We start from the raw sequence: 27,345 nt of genomic DNA, 5'->3' as shown, positions 1-27,345 counted from the left end.
TGCCCATACACATGCTGTGACAGCATACATACATGTCCTATCCCCTGCTATGGCACTTCCTTGTTGGACATCCACTGCCAGCATCGGCGGTGGTCTGGCATTGTTCTCTCTAATGCCCCCTGTGGCAGCCCTTGTGGTGTCTCGGCTGTGTACATGATGTCCCACTGCTGTGCACACGGTGTCCACAGTCATTGGTATGCTCAGCAGGATAGCACTACATAACCACCTTTCACCACTTCTGCATTATGGACAAGTGTCATTACTACAAACACCATTCCCATACAGTACAGCTTCACATACACATCATGCGTTAACCAACCGTACATATCGTGTGTTCTACATACCTTGTCGGTGTTTCGTTCCGTGTATCAGTTTTCCTTTTTATTTCGCTTTCGGTTGTACACTGCTGGTTCGGTATGAGCATACGGTTTGAATATCCTGACAGTCATCCTTATATCCGTCGATACCTGCAACATGTGGGTTCATCCCACCAATTGCTGTTCCTCAGTGAGTAATTATGTGCATATCACCTGTGCATCTACTCCATTTGGAAATTACGTGTCCTAACTGGGGTATGGTTGGATTCCTCACCTGGGTGTTGGCTATTTGCCCTACCTTCGTGGAGATGGTCTGTATTGTGTTATGTTATGTGTAACTGCAGCCGCTATGTGTGGCGACAGGTATATTTTGCAGTGATGTTGGCCGTGGATTGTGTGTGTAGGGTATAGTATTTGGTTCGACATATGGGTGTCCCTGTATTGACGACGTCTGTTGATGGCGTACTGCATTCGGATGTGTAACATGGCTGTTGTATTCCTTTAAACAATGCATGCAAGTATGCATCCGCCTTTGATTGTGTTTCCCACGCGAGATGTTGCGGTTATGCAGATGTCATTGACTGCCTGTATGTTTGTGCTGCTATTACGGTTTGTATTCCTTTAATATGTATGGTGGGGGATATCGGTGGTTGTAGGTGACAGATACGGGTTGTGGGCCTTGCATCTCTACATACACATTATAGTTGTCTGTGTGCTCCATCCCTACCTGGAGAGTTGACAGTTAATTGTCTGTTGGTATGGGATTGTAGGTTGTGTTGTTGTCATGTGGTGTCGGTATCGCCTGCGGGTGTGCTTGATGCATGTATTCCTTCATCACATCTGTGGTATATCAGTGGTTGTTTGTACGTGACAACTATCTCTTGTCATTCTGTCCCAGATATTTACAGTCATTGTGGTCCTGTTGTTGGGATGGCCTGTTTGCCAGTGGTTGCCACCTATTCAGATGGGGATTGCTTGTTTGACACTTGTAGAACACACAGTGGTGTTTACGGGCCTATACGTGGCCACGGTCAGTACTGGGGTAGCACATACGTATTTCTGCGGTACATACCTATTGCTGTGCGACTTTGCCAACGTATCGTTTTGCAATTAACATATCGGTGTCATACATACGGGCATGAGTATTACATACGTCCTTTCCATTTCCTGTGGGGTATATTCCTGTGCTACAATCTGGGACATTGTCACTTTGTATCGCTCTATCGCTCACAACACGCCCTAGCCAGAGTGGGGCTCTCACTACTACTTTGGGACTACTGGTGTACATATGCCTGTGGCTAGTGTACCGTATGCCTACACATATTATTCCACTCTGCCTCTAACATGGCACCAACATACACATGTTACGGAGACACACACATTACACTCACACAGCAACACACACGGCACCCTCACCGCACACGTACACATACTACGGCACTCACGGGGACGGTTGCACACAGTACCTGCGTGGTCGCGACACCGCAGCGTGTCTACCTCTCCCCTCATATCATCATACTATTACCCCCGCATGTACTGTTACAGTACTGTGGTCTGGCGATCTTTCCGCCTCGCGGTTATGCATTTTGGTATGTTGCCCGTTCCATGGTTGGCAGTATCCTCTTCTGTTGAACCTCCCGTTTGCTCAGGTTGTCGTTTTACTATGTATACTATGTACAGATATCGCGTGTTACATCTCAGTCACCTTACATCCCTCTGATTCCCTGTCTTAACTGTAATACTTATATGTATATGTGTACATATATTTCTATATATGTAATTATATCTATCTACATATATGTATATACACATATATATATGTTTATATGTATACACCTTGCGGCGAACGTGGCAGCATACAGCAACTGGCCTGCTGTAGGACCCGCACTGTTCGTGTGTTGGCGTTCCATGCTCCACTGGCTGTTGGGTGTACAGTGTTTGGGGTTGCCTATGTTGGAGTCACACATGGGGCCACCCATACGGTACACTTTATGGGTGGTCATGTTTGTGTGCCATCCATTTCACTGTGTGTGCAGGTAGGGAGGTGTCAGTCCATGGGGCCTACACTGTCAGAGTATGTGCTATCACGCCCTCTTTGCCAGGGCATAGGCATATTGGGTATGCCTCCGTCTGCCTACTGGGGCTGGCACAGTGTGTTCCTGGTCCTGAACCCTCTGTGCCTGGACTGGCCTTGGCAGTTGTGGTGGGCTTTGTGGCCCTTCACCGTTATGTCCCTGCAGCAGCTGCTTCCGCAGGATCATATTATGTAGCATGGCACATACTATGAATATGTGGGCACATGTGCCTGGAGAGTACTGCAGGGCTCCACCGGATGTATCCAAGCACTGGAACCGTGATTTCAGCATCCCAAACACACGCTCTATGATTATTCTGGTTTGTGCGTGTGCCTCATTATGGCGTTCTTGCATGTGTGTGTGTGTGCATTTCTAATGGGAGTCATCATCCATGGCTCCAGTGCATAGCCAGCATCCCCCACGAGGTGGCCTTGTGGGATATCCCCCCTGGCGAATACCTGGTACAGCTGTGAGGCATGCCAGATATGGGAGTCGTGGTAGCTTCCGGGGCTGCCAGCACACACATCCATGATAATGCCCTGAGCATTGCACACGACCTGGCAATTGATGGAGGGGAATCCCTTGCGGTTTATGTAGCATCTACCCTGCTCCCCAGGTGGTGACTTGATTTGTATGTGCGCATAGTCTATCGCACCCAGTACCTCCGGTATTGTGCCACACGGTGGAAGTGGCTCATATTGCTAGCCAAATCCTCCTGAGATCTGGGGAAGTATATATGCTCATTGGCATGTGGTAACATGGCATCCAGAAACTGGTGTAGTACCCTGGATGCTGATGCCTGTGAGATGCCCATTATATCCCCAGTTGGCCTTTGAAAGGTACCTGTGGCCAGTATTCACAAGCTTACACATACCTTTGTGTCCACTGGGATGGGATTCCCCTCTGTTGTTTCTTGTTCTCAGGCGTGGCCGGCACAGCTCCACTATTTGCTGTAACGTGTCCCTATCCACCCTGTAACGCTCTACTATCTCCAGGTCATGTAGCCCCTGGTAGGTTACCCTTGGTCTGAACACTCTCCTTCTCCTCTGAGGCCTACGGTAGTTGTCGGCACCCTCCTCCACAACACCGTCTGTCTCTAACACATGCTGATGGATCACGGCCACGGCAGCACCCAACATGTACATTTTAAAAGATCCCCATGTGTTTACACCTATGGTGCGGCGTTTGGGAATACACGGCTGTGTGTTGTGTGTATTCACACTTTATACTATTGTGCTGTGCACCCGGTGATGTCATAGGGTGTGTCTGTACGGCCGTATCTGGGGGTTATCTTCCGTGTTTTACCGTTGGCACTGCAACGCTGTTGCCTTCGGTGTTGCATTACTCTTGCCTGCAATGGATTACCTTTCGACCTTCCCTTACTATTTCTGCACGTTGCACCTACTATTTCCTGGCATGCATCCTGCAGAGCCATGTCATGTGTAGTTTCTGGGACATGGCATATTGTGCGTTTTGTGTGCCGCCGCCGTTGTGCTGCCTGTCTGCTTGGCTCTGCTGTGTCAGGTCTTCACTCTTTGCAATCTGCTACCTCCCCTACTTTCTTTGCATTCATATGCCTCCCCTATCCCGTTTTGCAGGTTTCTGCATGCAGAGTTGTCAGCTGCTGCCGATTGGCCTTCGTGGGTTGATTAGTGTTGATTGCTCATTATTACTCCAATTACACTTCTTCCGCATTTCCTCATATTCTCAACATCACCTTCCTGTTTCCGATGTTGTTTGCGGGGTGAGCGTCACAGACTGGGTTAAGGGAACGTAGTCATCCTCGTGCACATGCACCTCTGCGCGCATTGTGTGCTCTCAGCTCAACTATTGCCCCACACGCCGGTCCTGCAGCTGTGATGTGCAATGTACAGCCCAGGTTTGCTGAGCTCCAATGTGCTTCCTCCTACAGTGGCACACCCCTTTGCAGGTGACATGTATTCCCTCTGAGCCAATCCTCGGTGTATTACCGCTGCGCCGTTTGGTACAGCCTTACGCCGGCGGGGGTTTTGCGATTCAGTATTATCTGCCTCATTTGCATGGCATTGACTACTAATTCATAGTTACCACGCCGAACACTGCCGCGAGTCCTTGGCAACCCTTGCACCATGGTTGTGGCTTTCCATGGTGTATTATGGCTGTGAAGCTGCTGTGTGTATAAAGGATATGATATGATACTGTACCCATACTACTTCCCCCTTGCAGGACCCATGTTCGCGCTGTACTTTCGTATACATGTACTGTCGATGTTTTCAACTGTCGATGGTTTCGTTTCGCTGTAGTGACTTTCGTTATTTTAATATGTCGTTGGTTTGACATGAACCCATATATATATATATATATATATATATATATATATATATATATATATATACACACACACACACACACACACACACACACACACACACACATATATATATATATATATATATATATATATATATATATATATATATGCAGATGTATATTTTAATACCAATATTTGTGAGGTGTGTGGCTTACAGCAAACACAGGAAATGGATAAATAAAATAAATGTCATACAATGTACTTCTATGATAAACAATACATAAACTACACTTCTGAATCACATTTGTGTGTAGTACATCTGCTAAACATGGTAATCCACACAGTATATACTATCTGTAGATCACAGTTCAAGTCCCACATTTGTATTTTAAGGATAAAACCTAATAAACACTGCTCACAAAGATAAAACAAAGTGAGCTTTGCGTGTCATGTTTGCACATTGCTTAACTTTGCACAAACCTGGACTAATGGTGCACACACAAAGCAGACAAAACACCTGCAGACAAGATGCAGACATTCTTGATTTCAAAAAGGATACATTGTTGCCTCTTTTGCTTTCCATCATGCTAACACACTACGTGGCATTTTTCAGTGGTTAGCAACATATTCCCAGCATCTGCATGTCTAGAACACACACAGACAAGAAGCAGACAGTAGACAATTTCAAAATGGATACATTGTATCCTCTATTTTTTGCTGAAATGCAAATATGCTATGTGGCATTGCATGGTGTTTAACATACATACTCAATAATGAATATAAAAATATACAGCTATTTCTTAATTGTTCTTGGGGCAATGTGTGTAATTATAGGGCTGCAATACATGTGAGTCAGGGTTATAGCCTAGCACTCTCCCAATTCTTTTAATGCTTGTCAACTCAATTTTAAAAAAACACATACAAAAAATTGTAACATAATTATAAATGACAATAAGTATGCATAACAGTGGAATTAATATTAATTATATGTGTGACAGACAGTATATTGAATATTATCTTTCTGCAATTATTGTCTTCTTGCCTCGGATTGCCTTTAGACCTCATTGAAACACATACACACACATGAAAGTATAAACCAGGACATTGTCAAGTTACTCACTTACCTGGTTAAGCCCTCACTCTGTCATCTATATATATATATATATATCTATATATATATATATATATATATATATATCTATATATATATATATATATATATATATATACACACACACACACACACACACACACACACACACACATATATATATATATATATATATGTGTGTGTGTGTGTGTGTGTGTGTGTGTGTGTGTGTGTGTGTGTGTGTGTGTGTGGGTGTGTGTGTGTGTGTGTGTGTGTGTATATATATATATATATATATATATATATATATATATATATATATATATATATGGGTCTACCTGACAACGTCGAAAGGTTAGACCGCCGACAATGAGAACACCGACGCCAGAAGATCGAAAACTGAGAAGACCAACGGATGAAAACCCCGACGCTGAGAACACCGGCATGGGAAAAGGCTGTGTAAGTATGCGGTAGTGACGGACGTTAGGGTGCGAGTAAGTTAAGTGTGCGATATTGACGGTCTCTAGGAAATGGGGTGGGTTAAGTGAGTTAGGGTTAGGGCGCGTGTTAGGTAAATGTGCGATAGTGATAGTCTGTGGGTTAGGGGCGGGTTAAGTGAGTTAGGGTTAGGGCGTGGGTTAGGTGAGTGTGCGATAGTGACAGTCTTTGGGTTAGGGGTGGGTTAAGTGAGTTAGGGTTAGGGCGCGAGTTAGTTAAGTGTGCGATAGTGGCGGACCTTAGGGTTAGGGTTTGGGTTAAGGTTGTAGGTAGTTGTGTATGTGAGGTTTAGTGTGGGTTTGTAAGGATTTTGGTGTGCTTGTGTTGTGTGTGTGCTTTTTGGACATGGGGATTTGTTTTGTTTGTTGATTGTCGGGATTATGGTGTGTCGGGCATGTGAGGTTTCGTGTTTGTGAACTGTCGGTTATGTGGTGTCGGTGATTTTGTTGTTGGTGTTGTGGTGTGTCGGTGTTGTCAGGTAGATCCATATATAGATATATATATATATATATATATATATATATATATATATATATATATATATACATATATACATAGATACATATATATATTAGATATAGATATAATTAATGAGCATGTTCAACATTCACTTTTTCTCTGGAAAGGATGAGAAACCATCTGTGTGGAAGAATCTGTTTTGTTTCTAATGCATAGGTTTGAATTCCACATTGTACAGATTAATTTTATGTGTGTAAAGCCACATAAAATGTGTCAGATTATATATAATTTATACCCCCAATACGTGTCTGCAAAGTTAAATCAAATAACAGGTACAGCAGCATCCAAACCAAAAGCTAATCCCAGTCATCACATTACCCTTCTAAATTCTTAAACTGCTTTCCTCTCTGTTTGGCATTGCTGCTCTCCACTTAATGTCATGCAAAACCTGCTGGCATGGTTGTTCAGGTTTCACATTAGTGGCAAATGAGATAGCATGCACTGGTGGGAAATCATTCTTAACTATTGCTGTTTTTGCTGGCCGGACACGTCTGGTGGTAGAGGGGAAGATGTCCAATTTAGGGCACAGATGTGGGGTTTTGATGATTTTAGAATCTTCTTTGGACTCCTTGTAAAGTTCCACAACTGAAGGCTCTTGCAGGGGGACCATACCAGTTCCCAGTACAAGTCTGAGGCATGGAATAGTCTGGCCAAGGCTGTCTCCAATGTGACTGGCATTCCACGCACTAGAGAACACTGCAGGCATCACTATAATGATTTGAAAATGTATAGGCAGGATACACTCAACCAGTGGCTGGATGAGTTTAGGACTGCTGACATCCCACAGTTGTATAAGTATACAGATACAGAGAATTAAATCTAGATAGGCAGCTGCATATATTCAAGACTGCTCTGCTTAATTTTCTTATCTTGTTCTCTTCTTTTTATTCCACAGTCAACCAAGAGATCATGGTGAATAGGGAGGCCCATGTTGATCACCTAGACAGACTGAGGGAAGCAAGGGGTATGTATGCAGCACAGCAGAACTATTATTTTAGCTTAACTACTATTATTTTATTAACTATTATTTTTGCTATTATTTTAGCTTATTTTAGCTAAAGTATTGTTCTATACAATTGTATCAAAGCAAGCATGCATATCCTAACTGTGAAAGCAAGCATGCATGCTTCAGTCTGTAGCACAAGCCAACTGTAGGAGTCAAGTCTGATACTGTAGTCAGGTGTTGTGGGTTCAAATACTACAAGTAACAAATATATAGTAAAATGCTTTAAAAATATTACATAATTTAATTTCAACAGAAGTGGCATAAATGCCCTGCTGTTAACTAAATCTGCATAATTCAACCAAACATATGTACTGTATATGCACATTGCAAGGATTACTTTGAGCAATCATTACTTATGTTTTATAGTTATTAAGAAGTATACTTAAATGTAAAAGAAGATAATAAATACAGTATTATCACAATAATGCTTTGTACGTCACATATGATAGTACTAATTATCTCTTTTTTTTTCTCTTACCCCAACCCTTAGCTGTCTTTTTTTATTTTTCTTTGTGTGGAAAAAACATTTCCATGTCATTTATCTATGGCAAATCACAAAATGCTTTACAGTGCAGGGAGGTAGGCCAAGCCCCATGGCTCAGCTTACACCCACTCCACCAGCTCCTGCACTGACACCCAGCACATCTGGGACCCAACCTGACAGTACTGCCTCCACTGCCCCCCACACTACCTGGGCCTTCAACATCAGGTAACACCACTCCAGCAGCTAGTGCTGTGATACCTGCCAGGAGTAATGGCAGAGGTGGGGATTTTATCACCCACCAGGAGATGCCAGAGTTGGTGTGTAGGGTCATTTACAGCACCATTGCTGTATGCGTATGTCAGATGGAGAGGATGCTCTCACTTATGGTCTGTAGGAGAAGATGTCAAGCACTCCAAAAGCCAGCAGAGTAAGGGGAAGTGATGACAGTCTTGGGTGAGGACTAGATTCTCATTGTCCTAATGTTTGATGGGCATGGGCATCCATTGTCCCCTCCCTATCCCCAATTTTGGTGTCCCCACCTGTGTCCCTCACTTTCCCTGTAATCTTTTGTTTGTCCTATTTGTTTGCATTTGCTTCCTCACCTACCCTAATAACCTGACCCAGTAATGCCTACATCCCTTACCCAACATCCCTCTCTTACTGAAGTAAAAAAAATGGGCATCTGTCCCACAAAAAATATTGTTCCATACATAGCTCTCTACTTTGCATATGAGTTTTCTGGACACATTTGATTTGGTCCAATTAGGCATACACCATGATTTTGTTGTTGTCACCCCTCTTTGTTGAGGAAACAGTCCAAAGTCAGCTAATAGTCTGTACATATTATCAATTTTTTACACTCTTGAAGAAGAAGATAGCTGTGGTGCTTTCCTACCTCCCTCCTGCCTATTCCTATATTGCTTTCCCTTTTGTTCTTCCCCTGCTTTCCCCCATTTTCCACTTTCCTATCTCTCCATTTTAATATCTTTAATCTGGTCAAAGAATACAATCATGCACCACACACATAATTGAAAAAAAAATTAAGGCCTTCACTTTTTATCCTGTATTTCTGGAATCACACACCACTTTTGAGTGACTGTGAACTTTAATAGTGTGGTTACTTCCACGCAATGCTGCTTAAATGTACTGTGCTAAGGTAACACTCAGTAATTAGAGAATAAAGTATTCTTTGATTGCATTATGAATGTATACTTAAACCTATTAGATCCACATAGTTTATAACCCTGTATCATCTGGACTGCAAAATAAATCTGTCAATGCATTTATGCCTGCTTCCACAGAGTCAGCTAGGCAGCAGGTGTGTTTTTTACACTCCGTACTATCCACACTGCTGACTGCTATGTCTATCCACTTAACAAGATTATGTGGGGTAAGAAAACAAATAGAATTTATAATTTTATCACTGAGGCAGAGGCTCATATTTGCTCACTGCTTAACTATGCCCAAAAGGGGAAGTAGTATAAATGTGTATCTTGCATGCACAAACACTTTTCGATCAGTCGAGCAAAGCAGTTGCTCAGTGGTACACTATGGAAAGTGCTCATTACCATGTATTACTTATGTTTACTGTCCATTTAGTCTTTATCCCATGAAAGTACATATAAATACACAACCAAAGGGAAGGCACTTTTTAAGGAATAAACACATATTTACACTATAGTCATGTGTTACCTGAACCCATACACTTGAAACTTGGTTTCTCAGTGCTTGTTCCCAAATACATCAACTATACTGCAGAAATAAATAAAAAATGTCTTTCTTATATACCATGTACATTGTTATACTGACGATGCCCATTCAGATTTTCCAATACTTGTAGTAATGTGGACAGCTGCTTGCATACAGTTTGCAATTCTGTATTTTTAATGTATACCTGCACATGCAAAACACAACAGTAAATGCTACACTTTGCACATTCATCAATTTGGTAACATGCAGGTCTTTAATATCTTGACAATGCTACATGTCTAGCCATCTATTTCAGACAGCTCTTCCAACATCTTCTCTCAAATATCCAGGGCTAATGTTATCCACAAGAAATTGTCCTGCAGCATTATAAAAGTCAGACTTGTCTTGTGGTGCTTGCATTAAATACTAGGTTTTCTAGTCAGTGTACTTAGGTAGGGGTTTTAATCTCACTGCAGTCAACTGGTGTGGGTCTGTCTAGTCAGAAAAGCATAGATATGCACCCTGCAGTCATCACTGCAATCCCATTGAGTACCAATACCTACACACCCATTTCCTATAGACCCCCAGAACATCTTCTCTCCAACATCCAGTGATGATGTCATCCATTTAAAATTGGCCTGCAGGATTGTATAAGTCAGACTTGTGCTGTGGTACTTCCATTAAGTACTGAGTTCTTTATCTGGTGTGCCTAGTTAGGTAGGGGTTCTAATCTCACTGCAATCAATTGTACATGTCCACACATCCATTTCATAAAGGCATCCCAACATCTTCTCTTGAACATCCAATGATTATGTCATCCACTATGAATAGTTCTGCACCATTATAAAAGCTATACTTGTTGCATGGTGCTTTGTAAATACATATTTAGGAGTTCTATTCTCCCTATGGTCAATTTGTGTGTGTGTGTCTGTTCACTTGGTTCTCTAAAAAGAACATTTTACACTAGCATGTAAGACACTTCTATTACATCCTTTTCTTGTCAGACACTGCTGATGTTATCACTTATGAAGTATCGTGCAACACTCTAAAGGTCAGACTTGTGCTGTGGTGCTTGTGTGAAGTACTGTGCTTTGTAAATAGGGTTCTATTTTGACTGTGGTCAATTGCTGTTTGTGTGTGTGTGTGTGCATTTGTGTGTGCATGTGTGCATGTGTGTGTGTGTGTGTGTGTGTGTGTGTGTGTGTGTGTGTGTGTGTGTGTGTGTGTGTGTGTGTGTGTGTGTGTGTGCGGGGGGGGGTCACTTGGTTCTCTTCAGAGAGTATTTTTCACCAGCATGTCTGACATGGCTATTACCATCATCTTCTCATCAGACACTGCTGATATCATCAGCTATAAAGTGTTGTCAGACACTATTAAGCCATACTTGTGCTGTGGAATTTACATTAAGTACTGAGTTCTCTAACAGGTGTACCTAGTTAGGAAGGGGTTCTAATATCACTTCAATCAACTGTTGTGTGTGTCTAATCAGAAGAGCATAACTGCATATCCTGCAGTCATCAGTACAATCCCATGGAGTGCCAATATTTTGACAGTTGTGCATACCTACACATCCATTTGCTAAAGGTCTCAGAACATCTTTTCTCAAACATCCAGTGATGATGTCATCCACTATGAACTGTCCTGCAACATCAGAAAAGTTATACTTGTTCTGTGGTGCTTCCATTAAGTACTGCGCTGTGTAAGTTAGTAGGTAAGAGTTCTATTCTCACTGCTGTCAATTGGCATGTGTGCGTTCAGTGGGCTGACATTTGAGAGAGCATTTTACACCAGCATGTAAGACAAAGCTATTACCAGCCTCCTCTCATCAGACACTGCCAATGCCATCAGTTATAAAGTGTTGTCGGACACTCTAAAAGTTAGACTTGTGCTGTGGAACTTGTGTTAAATACTGAGTTCTCTAGTTGGTGTACTTAGGTAGGGGTTTTGTTCTCACTGTGGTCATCAGGTGTGTGTTGGTTGACATTCAAGAGACCATTTTATACAAGCATGTGGACACTGCTATCATCCTCTTCTCATCAGACACTGCTGATGTCATCACTTATAAAGTGTTTTCCAACACTTGAAAAGTCAGACTTGTGCTGTTGCACTTGCATTAAGTACTGTGCTTTGTAAATACTTTGTTAGGCATTCTATTCTCACTGTAGTCATCTGTGTGTACAGGCAGCAGTCACTATGTTGACAACTTTAGAATACGTGAGTACACAGCTATGTCAAACCCTACTCTGGACATGTCATTGTAGCATTCAGTGGTGATGTCATTCTGTATAACATGCATTCTGACACTATTCAAGACAAAACCTGTGCTGTGGCAGCAACAGTAACTACTGCATTTTCAAGCTACTTTACTTACACATATAGAGATTCTAATTTGACAGCAGGTGACTTGCATGTCTATACATATGCCTATCACTTTTGAGATAATTTTACAGAGGGATATGACTCCACAGCCATGTCCTACACTGCTCCTAACATGTTCTCCTCAACATACAATGATGCTATCATACTCCATAAAGTGCAACATTACAGTGTTACAGTCAAACATATATGGTGTTACGACTGTGACATTACATGGCACTCATATACTATACCTACACGTGTAATGCCCAAATCAAGCCCAGTCCACTGCTGTGTGTGAGTGGTTGGTAATATGTTATGTGCATAGTATGATCTTTGAAATCATTCTTCATTACACTACCACTTGGAAGACCTTTCCATGTACCTCCATACATCCACCATCCTCCCTTTTACACTGGCCACATGATATGCTTCTTGTAGAGGAGTGGAACATGCCTTCATGTCAAATTTGCATACACACATCAAGAGGCAGAGTCCTTCCATGACCCTATGCAAGCCATGAAAAAGTAGCAGCCCCTGCAGGTATGGCAGTTGCACGGCTCCAAAATTCAAATTGCAGTAACAGATAACAGAGAGCCAGCAAACTGTAGCATATAGATATTTATTCACTTGAGTGGCTAAATAGCCTTAAAACATGATAAAGGAAACATAAACAGACTGATTTTGGCTATACAAAATACATAGCCTTCATCAGTGTTATCCACTGATAACACTGATGAAGGCTAGGTATTTTGTATAGCCGAAACTGGTCTGTTTATGTTTCCTTTATCATGGTTTAAGGCTATTTAGCCACTCAAGTGAATAAATATCTATATGCTACAGTTTGCTGGCTCTCTGTTAACTGTTACTTCATATGCAAGCTCATCTCAAGACTACTGCATGTGTGATTGCTAATTATGTCATGGTGTGATGCACATGTCCCATACAGACAGTGACAGGATGTAATGCAATCAAACAAATATACATATACGCACAATGAGCTTACTATCTTCCATAGTATAGATATAAGGATTTTTACATGGTATAATAATGAGTAGGTTTTCATGAGATGTTGGCCATTAGCCTAAAAATGTCCCATGGCCCTCAGAATGGTTAACTTGTCAGTGTTGCTGTCATTTGCATGTACTATATGGAGATTCAGATGTATAGTATGGCTACAAAAGGGTCTTACGATCTGTGATGTGAGCTAATGTATTTAAGGCCACTGATGCAATTGCAGTACATGCTCCTTCTATAACAGCTGTAGTAATATGCCTCTGAGAACTGTTGACATGGTATGATACACTGTTATGTATAATGTATGTCTATTAGGACATGTGTTTTTGTAGTGGAGCAGATCAACTTTCTACACAGCTCTCATTTCACCATCACAGTGACACTTGCAGTATGGCACAGGTATGCATTTGTCTACATGCCATCATTAAATGTTCTGTGAGTGACATCAGTATCAATTCATATTGATTGCATGGTCACATAAGTCTTGTCTCATACACTTGGTTGTTATGTTATGAGATACATAACCAATGTATCACATGTTTTGATGTAATTGCAACCTTGTGAATTCATTGTATGCACAGTTGTGTTGCTACACCCAAGGAATATTGATGTGATCAGCAGCACCATTGTGTGGTATTAGCATTTGTGTCAGGAAATGTTCTGCATGAGCCACAAACAACTGATCTCCAATGTGTCCTGATATGACATGAGGCCACTCAAATACAGCCTAGCCATGAAACATATAAAGGCATATTTTGTGCAAGTGATGTAAGCATGTGACATTGGTACAGTTGTATGACTGTGTGCATTGCAATAGTGTGTGAAATGTAATGAATGACCAAGGCTATATGGAGATCTTGTCACAATTCTTTATTGCAACACATATGAAATGTTACGTGGAATATATAGCTAAGCACAAATCTTTGTGTGAATGTCAGGAGACATACCCACCACAGCACCACAGAGGACATAGACAATCTGCTAGATGGCAGTTTGTCTCACATGTCACCACCCTGTTGCTACTGGTCATCAGTCAAAGTATACATGCAAACATTACTCATTTTTTATTCTCAGCAGGGTAGCACATCTGTTCACTCTTTACAGCTAATAAAACAGAAGCAATGGACCCTGACAGCATCACATGTTGCCTATAGCATGACTTAAAACCTGACCTACCAGACACAGTTGGACATGTTGCCTATAGCATGACTTAAAACCTGAACTACTAGACACAGTTGGATCCATACGTCAACACAGCCTCCAGATAGCCTATGCTCCCAAAGAAGGGTGTACGGCAACATACATCCTTCTAACGCAGGAGGACCATCACCTGATGCATGGAGTTATATACCCATCCTAACTCCTCTCATCTGTGAGGTATGTCATTAAGTCATCATAGACCTTCTCTAAAAGGACACAGGTAATATCTTGACTGTGTACTAAACCCATGCTTGATTTGTTCAGGCTACATCTTGTCTGTTACATCTGTTCAGTGTCTTCAAAAGGGTTACCAAGGGCATGCATGATGATGACACTGCCATCATGTGTAACTAGACCTGGCCAATGGATTTGACACAAATCAGTAGTCAGGTATTACAGGGAAACTGTCACAAGTGGCCATAAACACCTACATCAGCAAGTGGGCAGACAACTGAAACACATATGTTACAGGGAAATACACTGCAGTGTGCGAAGTCACCTCTATCTAGAGTCCAGTGACCAGATCCATACTGCAGGGCTCTGTGGAATGCTCTTTCCTGTTCATTATTTAAGTTTCAGCCATCTAAACTGACTTACATATCCTTTCTTCAACCAGCTTTGTGGAGGACTGCAAATTGTGGAAAATCATCAAATCCAAGTGTGGCATTTGTATAATGCATACAGTATTAACACACACACACACACACACACACACACACACACACACACACACACACACACACACACACACACACACACACACACACAAAGGATCAATGACATTGACATGGGGACTTGGTGATGAATGGGGGGATTAGCATTATGAACACAAAGACACAATTTAATTACAATATGGACAACACACCCCATGAGTAGACTGGATGGTATGCACACCTGTCAACAACTAGCATAGCTTGTTATTTCTAATACAGGTGTAACAGTGTCCCTCTGAACATCCTCCAGCAGATGTTATGTTTTAACTCATTCACTCCAATGGAGCTCAGGAAGTTTACATTGTAACTTCCAATGGGCGGAGCCTAAACCTTTTGATAGAAGCAAATTACGTCCTCACATTTCAAACAAATATTCATATTTCTGGAACCATAGGGGTTATGAAATAAGTATAAATGGAAACTCTTCAGCACAAACTATTTTTATAATGGTAGTATTCTTTAGGTTCTAGGTCTTAAACCAAATTTTATAAGTTACAGTAAACACAGTAACGATTACATTTGTAGCATTTTGTAAACAACTTACAATATCTCAGCAACCACTCAAATTGCATACGTGCTGTCAGCAGCATTTTATTCTTCTACCTGAATGCTTTCATATGAGACTAAGAAGTTCTGACTGTGTTACTTGGTTGTTGAGATATTTAGAAAAAGTTGAAAATTATATCTATATAAATTAATATCATAAAAACAACAGTTAATATCTATTTACCTGCACTAGACAGAGGAATAATAAGTAAAACAAAATGTGTAGAATGTTGTAGGGTTGCATTTGCTATTGTGAAAATGAAGTACATTTTAATTAAGTCTTGCTTCTTTCATAAATCTGCAAATGTATGTAGTACTGTAAAGAACTCTGCTAGGAGTAGTTGCCCTAGGCCACATGATGTTTTCCTTATCTGAACTCTGGTTTCTTCCAGCTTGTCTTTCTCTATAGACAAGTATCTTTTGAAATTAAGCTAATGCCACTGGAAATTCTTTTGGGACTTTTAAACAGTGAGGTTGTCTATTAACCCTGGTCAGTCAGTTATCAGTTATGTCTGGAAGGCTCCATTGTAAAATAGTTCCTTCCTGTAAAGGCTCTAAATGTACGATTTTGAACTGGAAAACCAGAAAAGTAAAGGGAGATTATTGGTAGTCTTCACAGCCATGGCTTCTGTTTGCATGTAGCATTAATCTGCAAAGAGTGTTGCTATGTCGTTATGCAAATGAGGTCAGCAGAGGTTATTAAGTCTGATTACAGAAACATGGAGGTGGTTTGTTAAACATGCCTCCGTACAGCAAAAGCATAAAGGGGAAAGCTATTATGTGGCTAAGATGCAGTGGATGTTGTATTACTACGATTCATAGAGATAAATATAAAAGAGCCTCATTTGCATACAAAATGTGTAAAGTATATTGAACTTACATTAACAACATCATATTAATCTAGGATAACTGGATTTATGTGACAAATTATTTGGTAAACCATGGACTTTGTAAAAATTTGTAAAATAATTAAAAATAAGGTAAGACTATTGAGTTCACTTTAAGACACATTTGTTTAATTCATATGATGGGCATATTGCAATGGCTTTGGTGAATAATATGTCATTTGTAAATGGGAAATCATTACTGCAGCAGTAGAAATGATTAGTGAAAAAATCATTTACTTTGGTGACTTTTAATTATTTTGCATATACAGTAGAAATGAAGTGATTTTAATCTGAAGTACTGAAGTGACAAATATGTTTTCTGTCTTTACTGGGAGACTTCTGAGTGTCACTGAAAGTATTCTGACTACAAGGTGGTTGGCACTAATGAAAGGGCAGATGTGTTTTCTTTACTACTGTGAATGTTTGACTTCAGCACAACTTAGTTGGTTGGACACTGCATATGTATATCATTATGGAGGTTGTGTCGCTTAACTTTTTTTTTACCGCGAGGATGGCAGGTGTTGTCTGAGTGATGATTATATGTTTTTGTGTATGGCTGTGGTACTGGGGCAGAGAAATGATTACTAAAATTATTTTTGCAAGGTCAGTAAGCATCTACCTATATTGCAAAGATATAATACACACAGCTATGTTTTAAGCAACAAATGTGCAGACAGCGAGAACATTTAACAAGTCGGCTTCATTAGTATATCTCACTTTACTTAATGTCTTATTTACATCTCATTATAGTTAATTTTCTTACACTTATTCTTGGCCATTGTACGTTAATGTAAATGGCCTCTATGAATTACCACCTAGCTATGCTCATTCACCGACATACCTGTAACACATTTGCACAATGACTATGAATGATAGTCTGTGTGTTTTAGCTAGAGGAAGATTAGCTTAAATTTTAGATAATTTTTGTTCTAAAAGCATTCTCTAATTTTGGCATGTTTTCCTTTCAATTTCTTCTGTTAGCTTTTACCATCTAAATATTTACATAGCAAAAAGTCTTTAACCTAATTATTTCAGGTATAGAACTTTATGATTCAATATTATTCAACTTTAAATACATGCACCTGATGGTTTAGTTATTGTCTGAAGTGCTTTTATATTTTATTGGTAAAGCTAACTGTAGTGTGTCCACCCATTGTAAATAGATAATCTTTGAGCTATTGCTACAATTCTAATATTTAAAGACTGACTTATTTTATGGCTAAGCAATAAGGTATGCTCTTGTTTTGTTAGGTTTGAATAACTGGGGGTGACATACTATAAATATTGGAGAGGAGAGAGTTGGTACTGTAGAGTCAGCATGGCCCAGCATTCTTCTCTTTGCCCACAGGGAATTCACAACAGCCATAGTTCTCTCTCTCATATTTCTCTGCAGCTATATGTCACTTCAGCCATGTGTCCACAACCAAATGTACCACAGAGAAATGTCTTGCTGCCTAGGTGCATGAACTCAACATTTACCTATTTTAAAATATTGTGTCAGTATTTGTATACAGTATGTGTGTGTGTGTGGGGGGGTTGCATGAATATGTGCAGAATAATTATGGGCATGGTTTAATTACTGTTGGCAATGTGGCATCTGAGATGATTAAGATCCTGGGGGACTAGTGATTACAACTTGTATCTGCAGTTGGGAAGTGAGGGAGTTTGGCATAATGGTTAGGATATTTACCTTACAGATACAAGGTACAGGATTTGAGTCTCACATGGGTTAATTAGCTAGGCTTAAAATGGCCCCCAAGGGCAATTAGCCTTCTATTGATCTATGAACCTATGAAAATGCATCTTGCAGGATTTAGCTATCACCTAAGGTAGCAATACACATTTACCAGATGTCTTTAAGGACAACTGCTCTTTTTATTTTAATAGCTGTCAGTGGTAGAAGTTAACCCAATGCATCTGATCTTGTTAAACATTAAAATACTGATGACAGTAACATGGTAGATAAAACATAAAACTTGTGAACCCCGTTTAGTGCATATTACTTGGAGGTAGCAGCTAGGATTGCAAGCTGCTCATTAAACTCACATTTACATTTACTGTGACTCAGTACTATGGACAATTGTTACCAAGCTTGGTAGCAGGCAGGAATTTGACACCTCATGAGATAGCTTGAATATCAGTAGCATGGTGCTTTAAAATAGATGTACAGGTTTCCAGGTACTGACTTAAACGTCAAGAAATTAAATCAGTTTGATGGAAACTCCTAGAAATGAAAGACACAATCTATATAAGCAATAATTTCCCCAACTAATTTTTCTTGGTTGATCTGTTGCCTTCATTTATTTGTGTTTCTATAGTAACTCTTATGTGTGTTTTATTAGAAGATGACTTTCTGTTTTCTGTTGCCAAGGGAACTGTTAGACATCCCTACATGCATAATTTATTCACTTCTTGTTCCCTTCTGCACTGCTTCATTTTCTATTTGTATCAGATATGTTTCGACATTCATCAATAAGCCATTTTTATGTTTTTTATACCTTTTTACTGTTCACAGTCAGGTAATGTACATACATTTTGCTTACTTAATGTTTTTATTGCAGTAATGTCTGTTGAATTTGTTTTGCAGTCATGTTTCCTTCTCTTTAATAAAGACTTACCCCGGGAATCAAGAAGCTTGGCGCAAGGATGGTTTTAGCCTTGCGCCGAGTGTTCTCACTACAGATGGCGCAGCAGTGCCATATGAATATGTATGAGGGCACATCGCCGCACCCTTGACATGCACAGGAAATGTGTGCGAGTGCAGGGGGCATATACAAGTGCTCTACGGAGGCGTAAACATGCCCTGACACTTGCAAAACCTACTATGCCTACTATTAGAGCCTACCCCTAATAGTAAGCCAGTAATTCAGTGTCCGTGGATACCGAAATGTATGCTAAGTATACAAGAGTGTCCACGAACAGTGAAATAAAATCGAAATTGTAAACAAACAAGCACGTAGTGGAATGTTGAGCCCTGTCCCTAGAATGTTCACAATTAGATTTTCTGTCCCTATGTCCCTATTATACATTCAAATTGCTGCAATATCAAAGGTGTAATCAAAGCGCAGTATGTCTGCACGTCGCTGCCCTCCACTGAGCGTAGCTTATGCATCATATTCATTCAAATAGAGAAAAACATGCAGAATCAACGTAAGTGTAAATAGTGTAGTGTTTAGAGCATCTGCTTAATAAACAGGCATTCACGGTTCGAGCCCAACAATAGCACATATCATTTTCCATGTGGAATGAATGTCATTTTGCCGTAAAAGCGACATAAGAGTATCGCATGAGATATTTAACTTAAATATCATTCAAGCAAAGTGGCACTGTCGTAATGAATAAGGTACTAGTAAGCAGGTGTAAGCACAAATAAGCAGCACTAAACACATATAAGTACCAGTAAGCAAGTCTGAGTGCACTTGCACGGGTCTAAGCAGTGCCCAGCATAGGAAATGTATATATGTATATACAGATATATAATATATATATATATATATATATATATATATATATATATATATATATATATATATATATATACATATATATCTATGAAGAAAGAACAACGTAACAATAAAGCATACAAAAGGAATGAGAAGGGAATCAACAGCAACCCCAGTATTATATAGCACTGTCAGTGTATGTCATATCCAGCTGGGCAGGAGTGAGCAAAAAACTGCTACTCACACCACAGGCAGGATATTACCAGTGGGAGTAACATTGTCGATTTGCTAAATTTACTTTACACACAGAGGGTAGTCCCTGGTGGAACTACCCAAAAATTGATAGGATGATTGGCCATCCGACCATTACACAAGCAAGGGCAGGTATGTTCAATGACTAAATGGTGGGACAGCCTGAGAATACATGGCTTGGGACAACATACATGTAGGGCCCCTAACGCACGGGAGAAGGCAATGTGCGGAAGTGTGTCATGGTTGCGATAAGTGGACAATGGATGGTATGCGTGCATTTTGAACACAGGTGGGGTGGAGGAACTATGGGTATGAAATTATGGAGCCAGGCGTGCCAGGGTTGGATGGGCTGGTTCTAATTGGACCGGCCCATGGAGGTCAGCGAGTTTGTTATAAGTATATATGCATGCACACATGCAGACATCAATATGTAGAAGTACATTCTCTGTAACACATTCATTCCATTAGCAGACATAAATAACATGAATGTGTCCTTACAAACCTCAACAGTAGATAGAATAATAGATTGTGCAGAAGAAGGACGGGACGAAACTGCTAAAATGCAGAAGTGTCTACAATGTCCGAAGTCAGTGCTGTGCTGAAAATAATCAAATGTGAGGACTTTCCCATGCATGGAATCATTCATGTGATCTGCCTGCTACGGCAACGCCAGTTACTAAACTGGTCTATTTGTAAAAGAAATATGCTGAACACGTACATAATTAGGCTCTCATGTGTAACGTGTGCATTACCACATAGTCATACTTATTAATTTATTGTAGTGTCATGTTAATGGGAGTAAGGATGTAATGAAGTATAAAGTCTAATCTTTATATAAACACATGCGTGTCCCATGTGGGACAACCCAAAAACTGTGAATAGTATTCTTTTGGTCGCTCATGTCACCAGTGTTTGTGGACTAAAAGTTTGGGAGTTCTGAGGATACGTGGAGTGAGTCAACTGATGGGATGGGTCTATAGGAGTAGGGAGTGGCTAATGTGTAGTGGTATGGATACACCGTGAATCTGACTGGAGAATGGATGACTGCAGTGTTAGGGAGGCATTGGGGTGTGTGTTTGAGAAACCAGGAGCCATGGGTATATGGGTATATATGCAAATGAAGCAGCACAGCAAAAGTGTATTGGTTAGAGCAACCACCTAACGAACAGACATTCCCGTACCGAATCCCACTGTATCACATACCATTTACCATCAGTAATCTATGCATGAACATATTGCGACATCTGTCCATTGTATAACCTGCAGAATATCAATTAAAAGTTAACTGGAGTGAAGTGTCAGTGTCATAATGAATAAGGCAATAGTAAGCAGGTCAAGCATATATAAACACCAGTAAGCATGTGTAAGTGCGTTTGCGTGGGGTATGTATTGCTTTAACAGACACACGCACACATATATATATATACATATATATATGTATATGTATATATATATATATATATATATATATATATATATATATATATATATATATATATATATATATATATATATATATATATATATATATATATATATATATATATATATACATATACATATATATATATATATATATATATATATATATTTGTGTGTGTGTGTGTGTACGTAGATATACACAGATATACAGCTATGATAGGAAACAGCACACAAGATTGACATATGTTCACAGGCTATGCCAATGGAAGTGAGGAGACCAAGCAAGAAACATGTAACACGTAGCATGATCCCCCCCCCCAGCCGGACACGGGAAACATACACACAAACAATGTAAAGAGTCCACTGCTCCCCAGACCACAGGCAGGATACAACCGGGGAGGTACACAGTGCACCCTTGAATTCTAATCTTGGAACACAAGCACAAGTCCCTTGCGGGACACCCCAAAAATTTGGAAAGACCAAAAGAAGGTGATAGACCGAACATTCTGGCTGGCGTGTATACATACTCGGAATACAAGGATGAGAAACCCTGATGACCCATCAGCCAAGACAATTGTATGAAATGGATCCCGTGAAGTGGAGAGTGGGCAGCGTGTAGTGGTGTGTCCAGAACAGACCAGGACACAGAGTAAGGATGGGTGCTGTTGAGGAGCTGTGGGGGGGGGAACTATGGGTAGCTACTTATGGGTCTAGGTGTGCAGGTGTTGGCTGATGTGGGCCTATAAGGTCAGCTCTAGGGATGTAATTGAATGTGTTCATTGGGCAGGCTCATCACCCAACGAGCAGCCACACCCACTATGAGTCACACTGCAGCAAAGTGTAATCTATATGGCAAGGAATGGAATAACCAGATGTAGACATATATATGTATAGGTATGTGTGTGTATATCTACCCATAGCGACATAGAGATAAGCCTCTCCCTCTCCATAGTACAAATGCATACATACAGAGACAGAATACAGATACATACCCACATATAAATATATACATATGCAGACACCCATAGACCCATATGTTGTGATATATATAGACAGCAAAATATAAAAATACATGTATGCATACATATACAGATATATCTGTATATAGTAATGTAAATATATATATGTGACTATAAATATGCACATGTATATAGCTAGGATATGATACAGTAGTTACAAGTAAGATATGTTCACAGGCCGTGCATATGGGGTGGGGGTGAGAGGACCAATAAACAAATGTGTAACACATACCATCAACCCCCCACTCCCCCAGCTAGGCCGGTGAGACATACAGACACACAATAAATGTAAACACACCACTGCTTCCCAGACCACCGGCAGGATACTACCAGTGAGAGAGACCTGCCAGGTCTAATCTTGAAACATAGACATTGATGTCCCTTGTAGGACACCAAAAATTAATGATCGGAGGCAGTCCCAGTAATGACTTATCAAACCAGGCTGTAGATCTACACAGACCAGTAGGTTGGGCAAACCTGATAACCCATGGGTCGACACAACATACATGTGTCCCGACACGAGGAGAATGGGCAGTGTGTAGTATTGTGCTTATACCCCACCTGCACCCACAGTAAGGATGAGTGCTGTAAAGAAGTGGCAGGTGGGGAAACTATGGGTATGCAATTATGGGCGTAGGCATGCAGATTTTGGCTGACACAGCCATATTAGGACCACCCCGGGAATGTAAGTAATATTCCGAAATGGGCATAGCTGACTCCCATACCTCTCAACCCCTAAGAGCACATCCACTGGACAGGACATAAACCATTGGGGGAAGAAATAGGGACCATACCCCTGAACTGTCCCCGATTTCCAGGGACGTCCCTGATTTTGACTCACTTTCAAACTCTGATCCACTTAATCTCTCCTAAAACTAGTGATATTTGGAGGAAAGGTGGTGAATTACAAGTAATGAATAATGACAACAATTAAGAGTTATAAACATCATTTACCTCAGAAAATGTGTATGAATTCATATGCTCTGAGTCTATCAATGTGTCAGGTTAATAGCACCAATAATTTAAATGTGTCCCTGATGTTGTTATGCCGTGTCCCTAATTCAGTTTGTATTTTCCCCCAATAGTATGAGAGGTCTGATAGGGACAGAAAGCACATATTCCACTGACAACCTTAGAAAGATGATAGAATATAAGGTATGCAGTAGCATGACTCAGCTGAAGGATGTGGGTTCCAAAACCCAATTACTTGTTTGTATTGAAAAGTGTCAGTTCCCATGTATTAGTCAGATGGGTGCAGATTGTATGAGGAACACACCAATAATATGAATCAAACTCTGGACAGGCCTCAGATTCTGTACATTTGAATGGCATGCTGTCACCTAATGGTCAGCCATTCCCGATACTGTAGGCATGTAATCTGATGTAATAGGCATCACAAGGTAATATCATAGTCCTTACTCCCACTCAGGGGTGTGAGTGTCAGAAGCAAACACCAAATGCAGTGTATTTGCAAATGCGGGAGCAAGCGGGTGTAAGCCTGTTTGTTCACCAGTATGCGAGTATTACACTGGTAAAGCAATGTAGAGGCTAACTGAGTGTAAGAAACTGTAACCAGAGGTTAGCATTGCTTAACACTGCGCAAACCCACACACATCCACTCACAACTGCTTTAATGTGCCTTAATCACACCGTATCCAATGGCCTTGTTCTGCCCAGCAACAAAATTAATGGCCTCTGCAAAGCTCAAAACCAGGACCCTGCTCACACAGCTATTGGTATTTACCACTAAGCCATGGCAGATACAGACATTGGACCTTATCACAAACATATCATCCAGTGCAGTCATTCAACAGTATAGGAAATGTATTCCATCATGTAGATGTATGTGTGAGTGTTTATGTCCAGATACATACATATATATAGATATATCAGGAACATCCCATGTGACAACAAAGCATTACAAAGGAATGAAAAGGGAAACACCAGTAATGCCTGTATTATGTAGTGGTGTTGTCCTATGTAATATCAAGACACCCACAGACAGACATGTGTCATTCATACACGCAAACATTTGTACATTGGCCATATACATCACTCTGTGCATGTTATTTCCACTAACACAACAGTTCCTGTCCAATCATTATGTGAGAGCAGTACTCTTGCAAGGTGCTGTGTGCGACATCATCATCATGATAAAGGTAAATGAGGTAAACATAGAGGGACTGGTAGTGTTGTGTGTACAATGGGGTCATCCGCATTACGTGTACCTGGAACATTTAGAAGTCATGTGCATACTATTATTGTGCCTGAGAGACAGGGGTGAAGATAACTGGAGTATGTTGTGATGCATATTAAAAGGGTTACATGTGTCCAGTGGACACGTGTGTAAAATGGACAGCTATGTATGGGGCAAATGTTGTTCTAAGGAACTGATTGGCCTTTTGTTTCCATAGGGTGAGAGTGGGATGTGGGGGAAGGAGAGTAGGTATGCTCGCGGAGGATAGGTAGGGTAGTATGACAGACAAGACAGCATACAGGGTCGGTATATGACACATGTGGGGGGATACACCTTGGACAGGGAGGGGTGTTTGGCATTCACAAGCCCATGAGCCTCCAGATGGAAACAGTGGGACAGAGGTCCCCAGCCATGGGCAGCCACCACTTCACCAAAACAGCTGCAAAGTTGGCAGTGCTGGGGGCTGTCTAGGAGTGGCAGCCTCACCCTGTAAATGTGACACTCTGCCCTTGAGCTGATGTATCTGGCCTCAAAACCCTTATTGAGCTCCCTAGGCACCACATCCGGGACTGTACGACAGCGGGCATGTTCCTGTCTGGACCTACTCCCAGGGGGGACAAGCCCTATCCTCAGTGGTGGTACCACCAGAAAGTGGTGCAGAGCCAACAGAGGTGGAGGTCCAAGGCTGGGCCCCAGACGTGCTGGTTCCTGGTGCCATGGCCAGCTGAAGTGGGACAGAAGGTTCTGCTGGGACCTTCAAACCCATACAGCCTATGGTGTTGCAGTTTAAACACAGATATGGAGTTACTCCATGTGCCACAAAGCTGACATGTTGGTCTGCTGTAAGAACATATATGTGTGTTGGTGAGCGGCATCTGCAACAGAGATATAGTAGACATACATTAGGTGTAGCACACATAGCTGTCCACATGAACGGATGTCATTGTCAACACAACCACACTCTCTAATGGACTCACATTGACACTCTTTGCCAGGCCCACTAATACACTCCCAAACTACTTAGTTTGCCACACTGCAGTAATGCACAGGTACTGCATGCACCACAGGGGATATCCAGAGGTTCTATGGGCTTGGGCATGTGAACGTGTTTGACATCTGTCTGTATGTCAGTGGGAGTTATACTGGGAGTAACTGTGGTTGGGAGTATCATACCCCACATGCAGACACAAGGTGCCAGTACTGACATGCATGTGTGCATTGCTTCATGGGTGTATTGTGGTTGGCTGTGCAAGATGGCTGTACAAGGCTGGGTGAGGGCTAAGTCTTGCCACCCAACAATGGTGTGCAGTGTGGTACAGGGGTGTAGTGTCTGCAATGTCCCACACAGATGGGTATTGTATGAACTATCCTGACATCTGGGTTACCATTGTGTATGGCCATAGTTTTGCAATGCATGCCATGTCTGTGTTTGATAGTCTTTGACATGGACATTGCCTGGGATGTGCATGTCCCACAATAATGTACAGTGACATGTACAGGAGTACCTGGATTGGCTGGCACATGTTGTGTACACAGACTGTTATTCTCTGATATGCCAGTACTGGCCTGGTGTGGCAGAACCTGCTTATAGTCAGCATGTTGACACTGCACCTGCATTGATAGCATCATACAGGTATTTCCCAGTGTCAGTGGCATCGGTCCATACAGGACACATGTGTAAGGCATTGTATGGCCTCTCTGGATCACGTTTGATGGCACCACATATGTTGCAGGCATCCAGTGGAGAACATAGTGAAAGCACATTGTCTGCAGTTACGTGCCTATTGTACTGCTGTACAGGGTGCCATGACCTCTGCAGCCCACTGCAATCACACAATGCCTACTATCTGTCATCAATGTGCAGGGTACTAGCAACATAGTGGGATATTCTAGGCAAGTGTGTTTGTGTATGACACATGAGTTCAGGACGTATTCCGGGTAATAATAGGGTTGCATACATTGTTCACCAGGCCTTTTGCCAGATGTAGGGGTATGGCTTGCCAACACAGTCCCTTGGCTCACTGAAATCTGTACTCTTGAGGTGGACATTGTGACATATAAGATGGACACCATATAGGAAAACTACAAAATCCGCTCCCCCAAAATGTCCAGTGGTTAGACACTCACAGCTACCTTCACACAGGCTCTGAGAGTCAAATAAACACACACACACACACACACACACACACACACACACACACACACCTGCCATGTCCTGGAATAGAACCCTTATTGAGCCAATGTATCACACTAAAGCACTACGCAGTTACAGCACGTGCTATGGAGATTACTGGGTTACAGCACTCCCAGAGGTGTATGTCTAGGT

The sequence above is a fragment of the Protopterus annectens genome, chromosome 4.part1, assembly GCF_019279795.1.
Source record: "Protopterus annectens isolate FY-2018-M chromosome 4.part1, PAN1.0, whole genome shotgun sequence".
Taxonomy (NCBI): Eukaryota; Metazoa; Chordata; order Ceratodontiformes; family Protopteridae; genus Protopterus; species Protopterus annectens.
The sequence above is the reverse complement of the archived record's forward strand: the minus strand, read 5'-3'. Positions refer to the sequence as shown.